Source organism: Bufo bufo, chromosome 8 (genome assembly GCF_905171765.1).
Source record: "Bufo bufo chromosome 8, aBufBuf1.1, whole genome shotgun sequence".
NCBI lineage: Eukaryota > Metazoa > Chordata > Amphibia > Anura > Bufonidae > Bufo > Bufo bufo.
In genome coordinates, this window is record NC_053396.1 from 9,531,856 (window position 1) to 9,546,557 (window position 14,702).

A 14,702-nucleotide genomic window follows, 5' to 3' on the forward strand; every position below is an offset into this window, starting at 1 on the left:
TAAGACATTTATTAAGACCGTTGATTTAGACGCCGGTTACTTAGATTTACGTCATTTTCCACGACACAAATTGGCATGGAAAATTATAAATGAGACTGGCCCGCCCTCTTCCCCGCCCGCGACTTTTCTCGGGAGTCGGAAAAAGTGGCATAACATCGCAAATGACCATTGCGGCAAAATCTGCCACATTAATACTGCAAAAAGTGGCGTATAATTCATAATAAGTGTCTCACTATGTCCGTAAAATGCTGACCACGGGTCTGCAAAAAAGATGCGGGTGGGACATGGACCACATCAGTGTCTTGCGGACTGCAAAATGAATACGGTCGTGTGCAGGAGGCCTAAGTAACAATTTATTTAGATGCGCCAAAGTCAATAGACACAGACCGCGCCGCGTCTATAGATCCTGCAGTGAGAGGTGACCAATGCTCCAGTGCTGTGACTGAACCACTAGGGGGCGATCACTGCACATACTTTTATAAGGCTCCCGTTAAAGGGACTTTAAAATGACTAAAAGCAGAGAATGTGAAAAAAAAACAAAAAAAAAACCTTATACTCGCCTGTGCCCCCTACAGGATAGGTGACAGATGTACAATCGCCGGGACCCCCACTAGAACAGAGGTCCCCGATTGCTCTGTGAGAATGGAGCGGCGGTGCGTACGATGAGTGCAGCGGTCGTGTACCTCCGTCAGTTCCATAGAAGTGAATGCAGTGCTGAGCATGCGTGCTACCCCGCTCCATTTACACAGGCAACTCAGGGACTGCTGCTCTTGTGACGGGTGGGGGTCCCAACGGTCAGACCCCCCCCCCCCTTCCCCTAGCGATTATACTGTTATCACCTACTTTATAATTAGAGATGTATACATCTGTATACAGTGAGCTCCCCCTAGTGGTGGCTGCAAGGAACCATTATTTTGTCATTTAACTCTATGGCTGTGTGAAGGGCAGCAGGGGATTTGGAGCTGTGTGTCAGAAAAAGGGAGCTAATCTTTCTGTAAGGAAGAAAGCCCCCACTGTTTCCCTTTCCCCCGACAGCAGGGGGCAGCATCTCATGAATCGTACACCGTATCAGCAGTTTTCGCTAAAATTCATGTTCTTTATTTTTTTATCATTTTGCAAAAAACAAAATAATAAATTTAGTATTTAATGAATAATGAAGTAACCAATGAACCGGTAAATGAATACGACCGTGGGAAAATGATCCCCGACGCAGCGCGTTGTGATTATGAATGACGCGTTTCTGGGACAATTTAGCTTCGATGACCACTCTACACTAATGTTTTGGGGTGTCCCCCGTAATCCTTTGCTCGGCAGAAGACGTGGGGGCGTGCAAAGGTCGCTAATTAGTCCGGCTGTGACGTCTTTGTGCTGTTAATTGGCTGGCATTTGACGAGGACATCACAGGCACGTTCCACGGCGGATTTCATCAGCGCATAAATATTTCAGCAGAGAAAGACAGATCTCGGGTTCATGTCAGGAGGGAGATTGGACGGTCGCTAGGCAACCGCCGCCCCGTTCACCGCGCTGGAAACTGCACATTTATCACTGCGGCGCCATTTTATCCACCGGGGAGCAGAGACGTCAGGGAAAGTATGGCTCACCGAGGAAATGGAAAGTGCCGCAGTGCCGGGACATGGGGTGGTCGGTCCGGGCGAGCCGCAGAAGAGAATCCGAAAGTGAGCTCGTTTCTGGGAAAGCTGGGTGACTACTACTACAACTCCCAGGTCATAGTATCGCCCTGTATGCGCTCTTCATTATTATAGGGAAGTGGGTGGAAGCTGATTGTCACCCAGCTTTCCCAGGAACAGATACAACTATCAAACAAGGAGTTTGACAGGAAGCAGTGATGGAGGAGGGGGATGTAGACAAGTGGGAGATCATAGAGTGACGGCGGAAGGAGCAGAGCCCAACAGCAGCGCAGAGTATTTCAGGAAAGGCGTGTGCCCAGCTTGTAGGGGGTACTGATCTGCCTACTGATGTGAGGATGGGGGGACAGGAGGTGAGGAGGAAATAGAGACAAATGAGGGATTGCAACACTGGTAGTGGAAGGAGCAGGGTCCCAGAGCAGCGCAGAGTATTTCAGGAGAGGAGTAATACGTAGCTTGTCGGGGATAATGAGGACGGGGCTGCACATGACAGGAGGTGAGGAGGAAATGTAGATAAGTGAGGGGTTGAAAAACTGGTAGTGGAAGGAGCAGGATCCCAGAGCAGCACAGAGCATTTCAGGATTTTTTTTTTTTTTTTACATTTGACTTTTTACCAATATTTAGTTTGCAACCTTTTGAGCTTTGCTTGTTAATCTCATTTGAAGTGTATGGGAATTGACCACAGCAGCACAGAGTATTTCAGTGGCGTTCATTTTGAGGGAGGCAGGCCAGTGGACGGTGTAGGGCCGGCAGCAGCACAGAGTGTTTCAGTCCTCCCTCACTGATGTGTGGAAAGTGTTCAGCTCTCCTTCCCAGCAGCACTCATCAGTCAGGATAAATTATACATGATGTCACTTACGGCCCTCGCTCGCTAAGTGGTTTGGCAAACGGTGAGAGAGGAAAAAGTCTCTTGTAAGCGTTTGATCTTTGTCCTCAAAATGAGCCGCTTTAACAAACCGACAGATAGAAAAGGCCGAGTCCTGTCATCTCGCTGCCGTATCCTCTGCGGGAAGAGGGCCAAGAGGCATCCCGAGCCGCGAGACGAGATATTAATGCCTAGAGGTCACAAGACGTCAGGGACAGCTGAAGGTTACAAGCCTAGGGGGTCAGCCTGAAGACCAGTGCGAGGGGGGGAGGAGGGCATGAAGCTGCAGGAGCCGTCATCCTGAAGTCACTGCCATAGGGAGCAGGCAGGGAGAAGATGGCAGCTGCCTCTTTTGCAAACCGACCCCCCTCCCAAGTGTTAATGTTGTTTTAAAGGAGTTATCCAGGAAAAGAGATTCTTGACTTATCCTCAGGATAGGTCCTCAGTATCAGATCTGCGGGGGAGTGACACACGGGAGCCCGGCCTTTAGAAGAGGCTGCAGCCTCTTCCTTGTCCAGTGACCTCACCGTACATCGGTCACAGGGCCTATTTGCAGCTCAGCCCTATTTAAAAGGGTTCTCCGGGAATTAAGAAAATGAAAATAATTAAATGTTACTTTATTATAAATATATTCCCAAATACCTTTAATTAGTTATAATGGCTTGTTTTGTCGGGGGGAGCAATCATTAGGAGAAATGGCTGCCGCCCTATTCGCACACACACAAAACCTGTCCTAATCCCACAGCAGGACAAGTTACTTCAGAGCACTGAGCTAAAGAGCAGCCTCATCCTCCTCTCTGCTCTGCTTGTCAGGGGTTATGATCCTGAATACGGGTGATATGATCTTGGACATGGAGTATAGAGAGGAGGTGGGGATGTGGATAATGAGCAGCAGCACATGTCTGCAGTCTGCATTACCACAGTCTGTCCTATCCATCCTCTGTACTTCATGTCTCCTCATGAACTCCATTCCTACAGAGATTCAGCTGTAGAATCAGGATCATAATCCCTGACGAGCAGAGAGGAGGAAGAGGCAGCTCTTTAGCTCAGTGTTGTGAAAGTTGACAGGAGCCTGCATCGCTCACCAGAGCTTCGGTGGGCACAGGGGTGCCCTGAAACAGCTGATCGGCAGGGGTGCCGGGACTTGGACCCCCACGGATGTGATAATGATGACCTATCCTCAGGATAAGTCATCATTATTTTTTCCAGGATACCCCCTTTAAGTCCTGCATATTAATATCTCGTTATATCTTTATAGGGGTCGGAGCTCAACTTTTCTGATACACAGCTCCAAATACACTGCACCAGGATAGTATACGGTTCCATATGAGGGAGAACAAGCTGCGTTGTGAGGGCATACAGTACCATGCGGGGGAGAATACAGTCTACAGTGCCTGAGAGAGCGTATGGGACAACCTGAGAGTGAAGATTATAAGCGAGGGGCAGGCATTCCACTTGCTAATTATTCAGGAACCCTGTAAAATGGTACTTCTGCAGTACCCCTTGTGGCCAGTAGATGGCAGGCAATCAGAATGATTAATAGGTTGTATGGGATTTAACCCATTTCAGTAAGGACCCCACTGCATTGTCCGCAGCAAATAGTCCTCCACTGATGGATCTCATGGGCTTCGTAATGATACCGAGCCCCCGGACAACCCAATGTTGGGTCAGTGTGGCCCTAAGGCCCTCAATACACAGACCATAACTGAGCCTGTGAAGGTGGAATTTACATATTATTATTATTATTATTATTATTATTATTTATTATTAAAGTGCCATTCATTCCATAGCGCTGTACATATAATGAGCGGTGCACATACATAATACAGACAATTGCACTAAGCATGAACAAGACTAGTTACAGACTGGTACAGAAGGAGAGAGGGCCCTGCCCGCGAGGCTTACAATCTACATGGTATGGGAGAAGGACACAGTAGGTGCGGGTGAAGCTGGTCGTGGCGGTATAGAGGCAGCAGGGTCACTGGTTGGAGGCTTGTCTGAAGAGGTGGGTTTTCAGGTTTCTTTTGAAGGATTCCACTGTAGGGGAGAGTCTGATATGTTGGGGCAGCGAGTTCCAGAGTATGGGGGATGCACGGGAGAAATCTTTGAGGCGATTGTGGGAAGAGGCGATAAGAGGAGAGGAGAGAAGAACGTCTTGTGAGGATCGGAGAGTGCGTGTGGGGATGTATCGGGAAAGTAGCTCAGAGATGTAGGGAGGGGACAGGTTGTGGACGGCCTTGTATGTGTTTGTTAGTACTTTGAAGTGAATTTGCTGGGCAATGGGGAGCCAGTGAAGGGATTGGCAGAGGGGAGAGGCAGAGGAGTAATAGGGTGAGAGGTGGATTAGTCTGGCAGCAGAGTTGAGGATAGATTGGAGTGGTGCCAGAGTGCTAGATGGAAGGCCACAGAGGAGAGTGTTGCAGTAGTCTAGGCGGGAGATGATGAGGGCATGTACAAGCATTTTCGCAGATTCAAAGTTGAGGAAAACGCGGATGCGGGAGATGTTTTTGAGTTGGAGGCGGCAGGTGGCGGAAAGGGTTTGGATGTGCGGTCGGAAGGAGAGGGCAGAATCCAAGGTCGCTCCAAGGCAGCAGACTTGGTTGACCAGGGAGAGTGTGCAGCCATTGATCGTGATAGATAGGTCTGTTGGGGGGGGTTGAGCAAGATGGGGAAAGATGATGAATTCTGTTTTATCCATGTTAAGTTTTAGAAAGCGAGAGGAGAAGGAGGATGATATAGAAGATAGACATTGTGGGATTCTGAGATAGTAAGGTGGTGATATCTGGACCAGAGAGGTAGATTTGTGTGTCGTCAGCATAAGAGTGATACTGAAAGCCATGGGACTCTGAGATGTCCCTGGCCGAAAGTGTAGATAGAGAAGAGCAGGGGTCCTAGGACAGAGCCTTGAGGGACACCAACAGAGAGGAAATGAGACGAGGAGGTGGTGTGAGAGTGGGAGACGCTAAACGTCCGGTCTGTGAGGTATGATGTGATCCAGGAGAGGGCCAGGTCAGTGATGCCAAGGGATGAGAGAGTTTATAACAGAAGGGAGTGGTCGACAGTGTCGAAGGCAGAGGACAGGTCAAGGAGAAGGAGGACAGAGTAATGGAGAAGGCAGAGGACAGGTCAAGGAGGACAGTATTGTTTCTTGGTTTTGGCTGTTAGTAGGTCATTGGTGACTTTGGTAAGGGCAGTCTCAGTCCAGTGGTGGGATCGGAAGCCAGATTGTAGGTGGTCAAAGAGGGAGCAGGAGGAGAGGTGAGAGGACAGTTCAGAATGGACATGTTGTTCAAGTAGCTTTGAGGCAAATGGAAGAAGTGATATGGGGCGATAACTGGATAAAGAAGATGGGTCAAGTGAAGGCTTTTTGAGGATGGGTGTAATGGAGGCATGTTCAAAACCAGAGGGGAAGACACCAGAGGTTAGTGATAGGTTGAAGAGATGAGTTAGGGCTGGGATAAACACTGTGGTGAGGTTAGGGATGAGGTGGGATGGGATTGGGTCAAGTGCACAGGTGGTCAGATGTGATCTGGAGAGTAGGGTAGAGTGTTTTTCTTCTGTAATGGTGGAGAAGAGGACCAAGCAGTTGTGTGGAGGGTCTGTGGCGACTCTGTAGTGAAGCTTTCTCTGATGTTGATCATCTTTTGTTTGAAGTATGTGGCAAAGTCCTCAGCTGAGATGAGAGGAGAGGGTGGGGGCACTGGGGGACGGAGAAGTTGTTTAGGGCTGTGGGCCAGGGAAGATATGAGAGATGAGAAGTCGCCTGTTTTGCATCAGCGAGTGAGGATTTGAAAATGAGGAGGGATTGCTTGTATGCGGGAAGTGATCCTAAGGCTCCATTTACACGTCCGTGGAATGGGTCCGCATCCGTTCCGCAATATCCGAAACAGGTGCATTTCCAGAGCGCGACCCCGATCTTCCGGTCTGCAGCTCCGGAAAAAAATAGAACATGTCCTATTCTTGTCCGCAATTGCGGACAAGAATAGGCAGTTCTATGGGGGTGCCGGCCGGGTGTATTACGGATCTGCAATACACCACAGACATGTGAATGGGATTTCTTCCATCTCCGCTCAGCAGCCCTGGAAGCTTGCCTGAGTTTTTTGGTCAGGTTGGTGTGCCAGGATTGGCTGTTGATTTTTGGGGTTTTGTTGGGTGTGAGGGGGGCAACAGTGTCCAGAGCTGTACTTATTGTGGTGTTATACAGGGTGGTGGCAGCATCTGGGTCTTGGAGGGAACACATGGTAGAGAGTGGCAGAAGAGAATCAGAAAGCAAGCGAAAGTCGAGATGTTTAAGGTACCTGCGGGGGTGTGCTGGTGTGTTAAGCGGGGGAGCAGCAGAAGAGACCAGTGAGGAGAAGGTGAGTAGGTTGTGGTCGGATAGGGGGAGAGGCTCATGAGAAAGGTTAGATAGGGAGCAGAGGCGGGTAAAGATAAGATCCAGCGTGTGACCATCTCTGTGGGTGGGAGCTGAAGACCACTGTGAGAGGCCGAAGGAGGAAGAGAGTGATAGGAGTTTAGAGGCGGCTTAGTGGCAGGTGTCAATAGGGATGTTGAAGTCACCTATGATGATAGTGGGGATGTCGGCAGAAAGTGTAGTAGCCAGGTTTTAGTGGTCAAGAAAGATGGTGGCTGGGCCTGGGGGGCGGTAAATAACAGCTACTTGAAGGTTGGAGGGAGAGTAGATGCAAACAGCGTGTACTTCAAATGAAGTGAGCGTAATGGAGGGTGGCAGTGGAGTTGGGCTGTAGGAGCAGGTGTCTGATAGGAGAAGACCGACTCCTCCACCATGTTTGCAGCTGGGGCGGGGGGGGGGGGGGGGGGGGGGGGGGGGGGGTGAGTTTAATGAAATCCGCTATAGGAGAGTGCAGTAGGGGAGGAGGTGTCGGAGGGTGTCAACCATGTTTCTTGTAAGACCCAGAAAGGAAAGTTTTTGAGAGATGAAAAGATCATGAATGTAGGACAGTTTGTTACAGACAGAGCGTGCATTCTATAATGCTTCTGCAAGAGGAACCAAAGGAACAGGGCTCAGAGGAATGGTTATTAGGTTTAAGGGGTTGCAGAAATTTGTAGAAGGAGATTTGTACTGGGACATGGAGGTGATAGTGGGGATTTGCTGAGGGGGGCTGGATTTGGAGAGATATCACCAGCAATAAGGAGAAGCAGAGAAAGTGTTAATAAATGAGAATAAGAAAGGGCAGGAGGTATCTGTGTGTGTTTGGGAAGGAAGTGTTTTACGTTGCCAAACAGGTTTGTGCAAGCGTCAGATGAGAAGGTAAGATTGAGGGAGAGATGAATAGTTTCTTGCTGGGTGAATGGATGTTGGGGTATTTCAGGAGGTTGTGGAAAAGTGGGAAGAGTAAGATGAAAAAGTGAAACATTGTTTGCAATAACTATTTCTGTAATCGCCTGTGATCCCCTTCTGGTTCAATTCTGGTATAATTTGGTATGTGCACTTAAAGAGTTGCACTGAAAAGACCCAAGGACCTTAGATTTCTACCACTCAGAGTTCAATCAGGTGTGACCAAGAGGGGAGGGGGCTACATTTGGCCAAATCAAGGGAGGACCAGATACAGGGGTGAAATAGTCAATGTAAACAAATACTCCATAAACCCAGCAGGGAAACAGATATTAAAAGTTCAATGTAGACATACCAGGGAATGAGAAGGAAAGATGAGTGGTGTGGACAATATCAGACTGTGGAAAAGCTGGGTGCAGCAGTTAGCTTCAATGTAGACATACCTGGAGAGGAGAGAATTGGGTGATGGTCAGTAGGCAGTGATGACAAAGTGGATTCCATATCCATAATATTACATTCTGGTATAATTCGGTATGTGCACTTAAAGAGTTGCATTGAAAAGACCAAGCTTACATATTCTGTGTTTTTTATGGGGTTTGTGACCATAATGCATTGCAGCTCCAGGGTGAGGGGGGTTAAATCCATAACACCCTCTGCCTCATGTGCCCCCCTGATCAGGTCAGTAGGTGAGAGATAAGGACCGCGTCTGTCCTCCTCATATGAATTTCACGTGCTGATAGGAAATATTTTTAATGCCGTTCCCTTGCAGCTTGTAAAGCAGATAAGGCAGGAATTACTGGAGCTGTACCCAGACCCGAGGCGTTGGCTGCCCACGTCCTGCGCCAGGCTCCTAATAACAGTACCAGCCTCTTAGTTCTAGACAATGTCCCCTGAAAATGCCCAAACCCAAGACTGTTTTCCTGGGTGACAACCAGTATGGCCGCCCACAGAGGGTTTGTCACCCAGGTTTCCTACACCCCTGAATGGTAGAAGGGTGGATAAGAATTACCTCTCAGGAGACAACCCTTGGGAGCTTGTTATGGTGGCCATATTGGTTGTCACCCAACTTTCCGAGAAGTAAACCTGACGGGTCCATGTCAGTTATGTACAGCATGATCTACACTGGGGATCTCCAGCATGTTGGGAGTTGTAGTTTCATAACCATAGGCTGGTTATGAAACTTTCTCATGGTACAAGTAGTAAAGGGTTAAGTGTATAATATTTTTTATTTTATTTTTTGCAATCCAAATAGATAAAAAAAATTGTGTTGTAGAACTTCCTGATATACTGTACCTTCAGAGCTTTATCTCCTCTGCATAGCCATAGATGTACATGATACAATTCTGTCTGCCTGCAGCCACCACTAGAGGGAGCTCACTGCATACAGTTTATACATAGAACTCAAGCTCCACCTAGTGGTTGCTACAGAGGGACAGAATTTTATGATATGGCTGTGACTGTTGGGCAATCCAGTGCAGTCCTCAGTAACCGTATGAGCGCTGCCCTGTGCACCCGTAGATGGTATATAGTGCAGTATACAGCAGGCAGGTCCTATAGGTCGGATAATATTCCACTGCTGGGGTGGGAGGACTTCCAGGAACAGATTCATCATCCATGTGAGTCCTGCTACATACATGAGACATTTCAGAACATCATGACAAACGCCTGTGTGGTCCCAGACATGGTCACAGCTCAGCGGTCACCCAGCCAGATTTACAGAGGGACAAAGGGGTCAGTGACGGGAATGTCTTGTACACACGACACCAAACACATTCTGTACCGAGGGTCAACACAGGAGGCGATTACTGCGAGTGCTCCACATACCTGACTGACCGCTACCACGTCTACACGGACAACATGGGAAAGCAATGCAAAGCACGCCAGAGAATGAGAGTATAAGCCATCATATATACCCTCAGGGGCAGTAACATTGTATTTATATACGTGTACATAGGGGCCGTATTATAGTATATATGTTCTTGTACAAAGGGGCAGTATTATAGTAGTTATATTCTTGTACATAGGAGGCAGTATTATAGTAGTTATATTCCTGTACATAGGAGCAGTATTATAGTAGTTATATTCTTGTATATAGGAGCAGTATTATAGTAGTTATATTCTTGTACATAGGAGGCAGTATTATAGTAGTTATATTCTTGTATATAGGAGCAGTATTATAGTAGTTATATTCCTGTACATAGGAGCAGTATTATAGTAGTTATATTCTTGTACATAGGAGCAGTATTATAGTAGTTATATTCTTGTATATAGGAGCAGTATTATAGTAGTTATACTCTTGTACATAGGAGGCAGTATTATAGTAGTTATATTCTTGTACATAGGAGCAGTATTATAGTAGTTATATTCTTGTACATAGGAGCAGTATTATAGTAGCTATATTCTTGTACATAGGAGCAGTATTATAGTAGTTATATTCTTGTACATAGGAGGCAGTATTATAGTAGTTATATTCTTGCACATAGGAGCAGTATTATAGTAGTTATATTCCTGTACATAGGAGCAGTATTATAGTAGTTATATTCTTGTACATAGGAGCAGTATTATAGTAGTTATATTCTTGTACATAGGAGCAGTATTATAGTAGTTATATTCTTGTACATAGGAGGCAGTATTATAGTAGTTATATTCTTGTACATAGGAGCAGTATTATAGTAGTTATATTCTTGTACATAGGAGCAGTATTATAGTACTTATATTCTTGTACATAGGAGCAGTATTATAGTAGTTATATTCTTGTACATAGGAGGCAGTATTATAGTAGTTATATTCTTGTACATAGGAGCAGTATTATAGTAGTTATACTCTTGTACATAGGAGCAGTATTATAGTAGTTATATTCTTGTACATAGGAGCAGTATTATAGTAGTTATATTCTTGTACATAGGAGCAGTATTATAGTAGTTATATTCTTGTACATAGGAGCAGTATTATAGTAGTTATATTCTTGTACATAGGATGCAGTATTATAGTAGTTATATTCTTGTACATAGGAGCAGTATTATAGTAGTTATATTCTTGTACATAGGGGCAGCATTATAGTAGTTATATTCTTGTACATAGGAGGCAGTATTATAGTAGTTATATTCTTGTATATAGGAGCAGTATTATAGTAGTTATATTCTTGTACATATGAGCAGTATTATAGTAGTTATATTCTTGCACATAGGAGCAGTATTATAGTAGTTATATTCCTGTACATAGGAGCAGTATTATAGTAGTTGTATTCTTGTACATAGGAGCAGTATTATAGTAGTTATATTCTTGTACATAGGAGCAGTATTATAGTAGTTATATTCCTGTACATAGGGGGCAGTATTATAGTAGTTATATTCTTGTACATAGGAGCAGTATTATAGTAGTTATATTCTTGTACATAGGAGCAGTATTATAGTAGTTATATTCTTGTACATAGGAGCAGTATTATAGTAGTTATATTCTTGTACATAGGAGCAGTATTATAGTAGTTATATTCTTGTACATAGGAGGCAGTATTATAGTAGTTATATTCTTGTACATAGGAGCAGTATTATAGTAGTTATATTCTTGTACATAGGAGGCAGTATTATAGTAGTTATATTCTTGTACATAGAAGCAGTATTATAGTAGTTATATTCTTGTACATAGGAGCAGTATTATAGTAGTTATATTCTTGTACATAGGAGCAGTATTATAGTAGTTATATTCTTGTACATAGGAGCAGTATTATAGTAGTTATATTCTTGTACATAGGAGGCAGTATTATAGTAGTTATATTCTTGTACATAAGGGCAGTATTATAGTAGTTATATTCTAGTACATAGGAGCAGTATTATAGTAGTTATATTCTAGTACATAGGAGCAGTATTATAGTAGTTATAGTCTTGTACATAGGAGGCAGTATTATAGTAGTTATATTCTTGTACATAGGAGGCAGTATTATAGTAGTTATATTCTTGTACATAGGAGGCAGTATTATAGTAGTTATATTCTTGTACATAGGAGCAGTATTATAGTAGTTATATTCTTGTACAGAGGAGCAGTATTATAGTAGTTATATTCTTGTACATAGGAGCAGTATTATAGTAGTTATAGTCTTGTACATAGGAGCAGTATTATAGTAGTTATATTCTTGTACATAGAAGCAGTACTATAGTAGTTATATTCTTGTACATAGGAGCAGTATTATAGTAGTTATATTCTTGTACATAGGAGCAGTATTATAGTAGTTATATTCTTGTACATAGGAGCAGTATTATAGTAGTTATATTCTTGTACATAGGGGGCAGTATTATAGTAGTTATAGTCTTGTAGGTGGGATTAGTATAAACAGGAAAGTGACATCCAGGGGGTTATTTATTAAGACCAGCATTTTAGACACCGGTCTTAATACCCCCTATATCTGGGGATGGACCCGCTGTAGTTAGGTGGCACCGGCTCCAAAATAACTTCAGCGCATCCAGCGCCATTCTAAATGTAACATGGCTTCCTTGCTGTCTTACATTCAGACTATTACATAAAATGATGAGTGAGACAGTCCTGCCGGCTCATCCCCTTCCCCGCTGACTCCAGGTCTTAAAAGAAAAAGTGGCCGTGGCTTTGCACCGCAATCTGTGCCAGAAATATGCCTAATATAGATGTACTTCTGCATAATAAATGACCCCCCCCCCTCCTGTTTTGCCACCATATTGCACTCAGACCACTTGTCTCTTTTCTTCCTCCGCAGAGGGATGGTTTCTGTGTTTTGTCCTGGGACATGATGGGAGTGATGCTCCAGACAGAGATACATTGTCTTTAGCACTATGTGACAGGACTCCGCTGTAGATGTGGGATAACTATAGAGCGGTAACGTATGATTACCCGCAGTGATGAAACGCAGGAAATAACTCCGGTTTCAGGCTTGTATTTCATACACCTACAGGTTTATTTCTCTGCTGTAAGTAAACTTCCTGCCAGTTTTTCATACTTGAACGATCAGGGCGTCTTGTATATTTAAAGGAGACGTTCAGCAGGATTGTCCGTCCTCATCACAATCGGAGGCCTGTGCTATGAGCATTCTGGGGTTTAAAGGGGTTTTCTGAAATTAAAATTTTTATTTTTTTATACTGATCACGCATGCTTTGGATACGTCTTCAGTATCTGACTGATGGGGTCCGACACCCGGGACCCCCGCCGATCAGCTGTGAGCACCGCAGCCTTCTCTCCGCTCACCGAGCACAGCGCCGTACGTTGTATAATGGCCACGCTTAGTATTCACTTCAATGGGGCTGAGCTGCTCCTAGGCCACGTGACTGATGATCGTGATGTCACATGGATAAGGCGAAGCTGAGAGAAGGCCGCAGCGCTCCTGTGGGCGCCGGTGCCTTCTCAAACTGTCCGGGGGTCGGACCCCCACCAATCAGATACTGATGACCCATTCAAAGGATAGATCATCAGTGCAAAAAACCCTGTAATAGCATAAAACATGGTATAGTGAGCACTATATGGCAATATTTGGATACTATATGGCGGAATTATTTGGCACTGGTAATATGCAGATGTATGTGTGTTGCTACATGAATAAAAAAAAATTACAATAAAATATTTTTTATCGATCACGCCCAGATGGGGTTGTGGGTATCACGTTTGTTTTTGGCCCTGTGACCCATTTTCTCCAGACCGCCCCCGGGGTCGCAGTTACATAGCTGACTAATAGTGTAAACCTTAGCACCTGCCGCCTGTTCACATACGGTTTCCTGCACCATATTGTTTCGCACAAGGTCTGCGCATGAAGACAGGAAATGCTCGCCCACGTCTGCGCGCCGACCACAATGGTTGTAGAACCAGCACCTCCGAGACCTTGTATTCCCAGTCTGTTAATATTTCTCACTGGTTACAGAAAGTCCGCAATTATTAGTCGTGACCAAGGGTGAGCTCAGCTTAGATGTAGTGATAAATATCTGTGTGATGATGGGGGTCGTAGGACATCAGGGCTACGCCTATTGCTCCCTGTTATCAGCCATTTCGGGCCGCCTATAGTCTCTTCCAATGATCATGTATTGACCAAATAGGACAATTCTGGGTCGTCGTCCCCCCCAAAACAAGTGAGGGCAATAATTACCCTCAAACCGGCCAGAAACTGAGCGTCTGAGTATAGGAAACGCCTCATCGCAGAAAAACATGTTTACAAGGACTTAAAGGGGAAGTCCAGTCCACGTGTGTCTTCACTTGTGCACCATATAGCGATTTTATATGACTATTTGAGGCTTTCCAAACGCCATAAAAATGTGATTGGTATGGGTGCGGTACATTGCGGAGAATGGGGACAGGACGGGGTCTCAGCAGTGATTCCCCTCCTCCCCGAAGTCATACGTCTGACATTTTTAATTGGCCGTGTAGAAAACCCCTTTAAATGATAAACTGCCAAGAAGACCTGCAAAATACTCACTTGTGCTCCTGAGACTGACAGCGGAAAGGAGCGTTATTCTGCCATATGAGGAGCGTCCGTAGAAAGTGTGGTGGAGTGAGATGCGCCAAATGTATTTAGAGGCAAAGGTCTCAAGAAATTTGGTACAGATTTCATGTACAGATTTCAGCTATATTTATGCTAGTTTCAGGCATAAGTTATAATAAATCCGGCAGAGCCTCTAGGTGCAATGGTAACGCCCCCGTTGCTCCTAGAGGCTCATTTGCATATATTAAAACATGATTTTTCTCAGTAATGCAGGCACATATGAACACGGGACCAACACAGACGCCTTCAACTGCCAAGTGCACATGTAACAGGTCAGTCAGCCGGTGTCATAGAGACAAAACTGCTGACAGATGCCCTTTAAACCTGTCAGAAGATGTTATTGGTCAGGTTCTCTGACGCCCCCCCCTCCCACACACTCGTCCCTAGAACCAGGGATAGCCTCAT

At 45.2% G+C, this 14,702-nt stretch overlaps 1 protein-coding gene across 1 annotated transcript in view; it reads left to right on the top strand.

The window, feature by feature from the left end:
- The window catches only part of LOC120978287 (cysteine-rich tail protein 1-like), a 96,473-nt gene that overhangs the window by 30,056 nt on the left and 51,715 nt on the right, over positions 1-14,702 (top strand). The window lies entirely within an intron of this gene.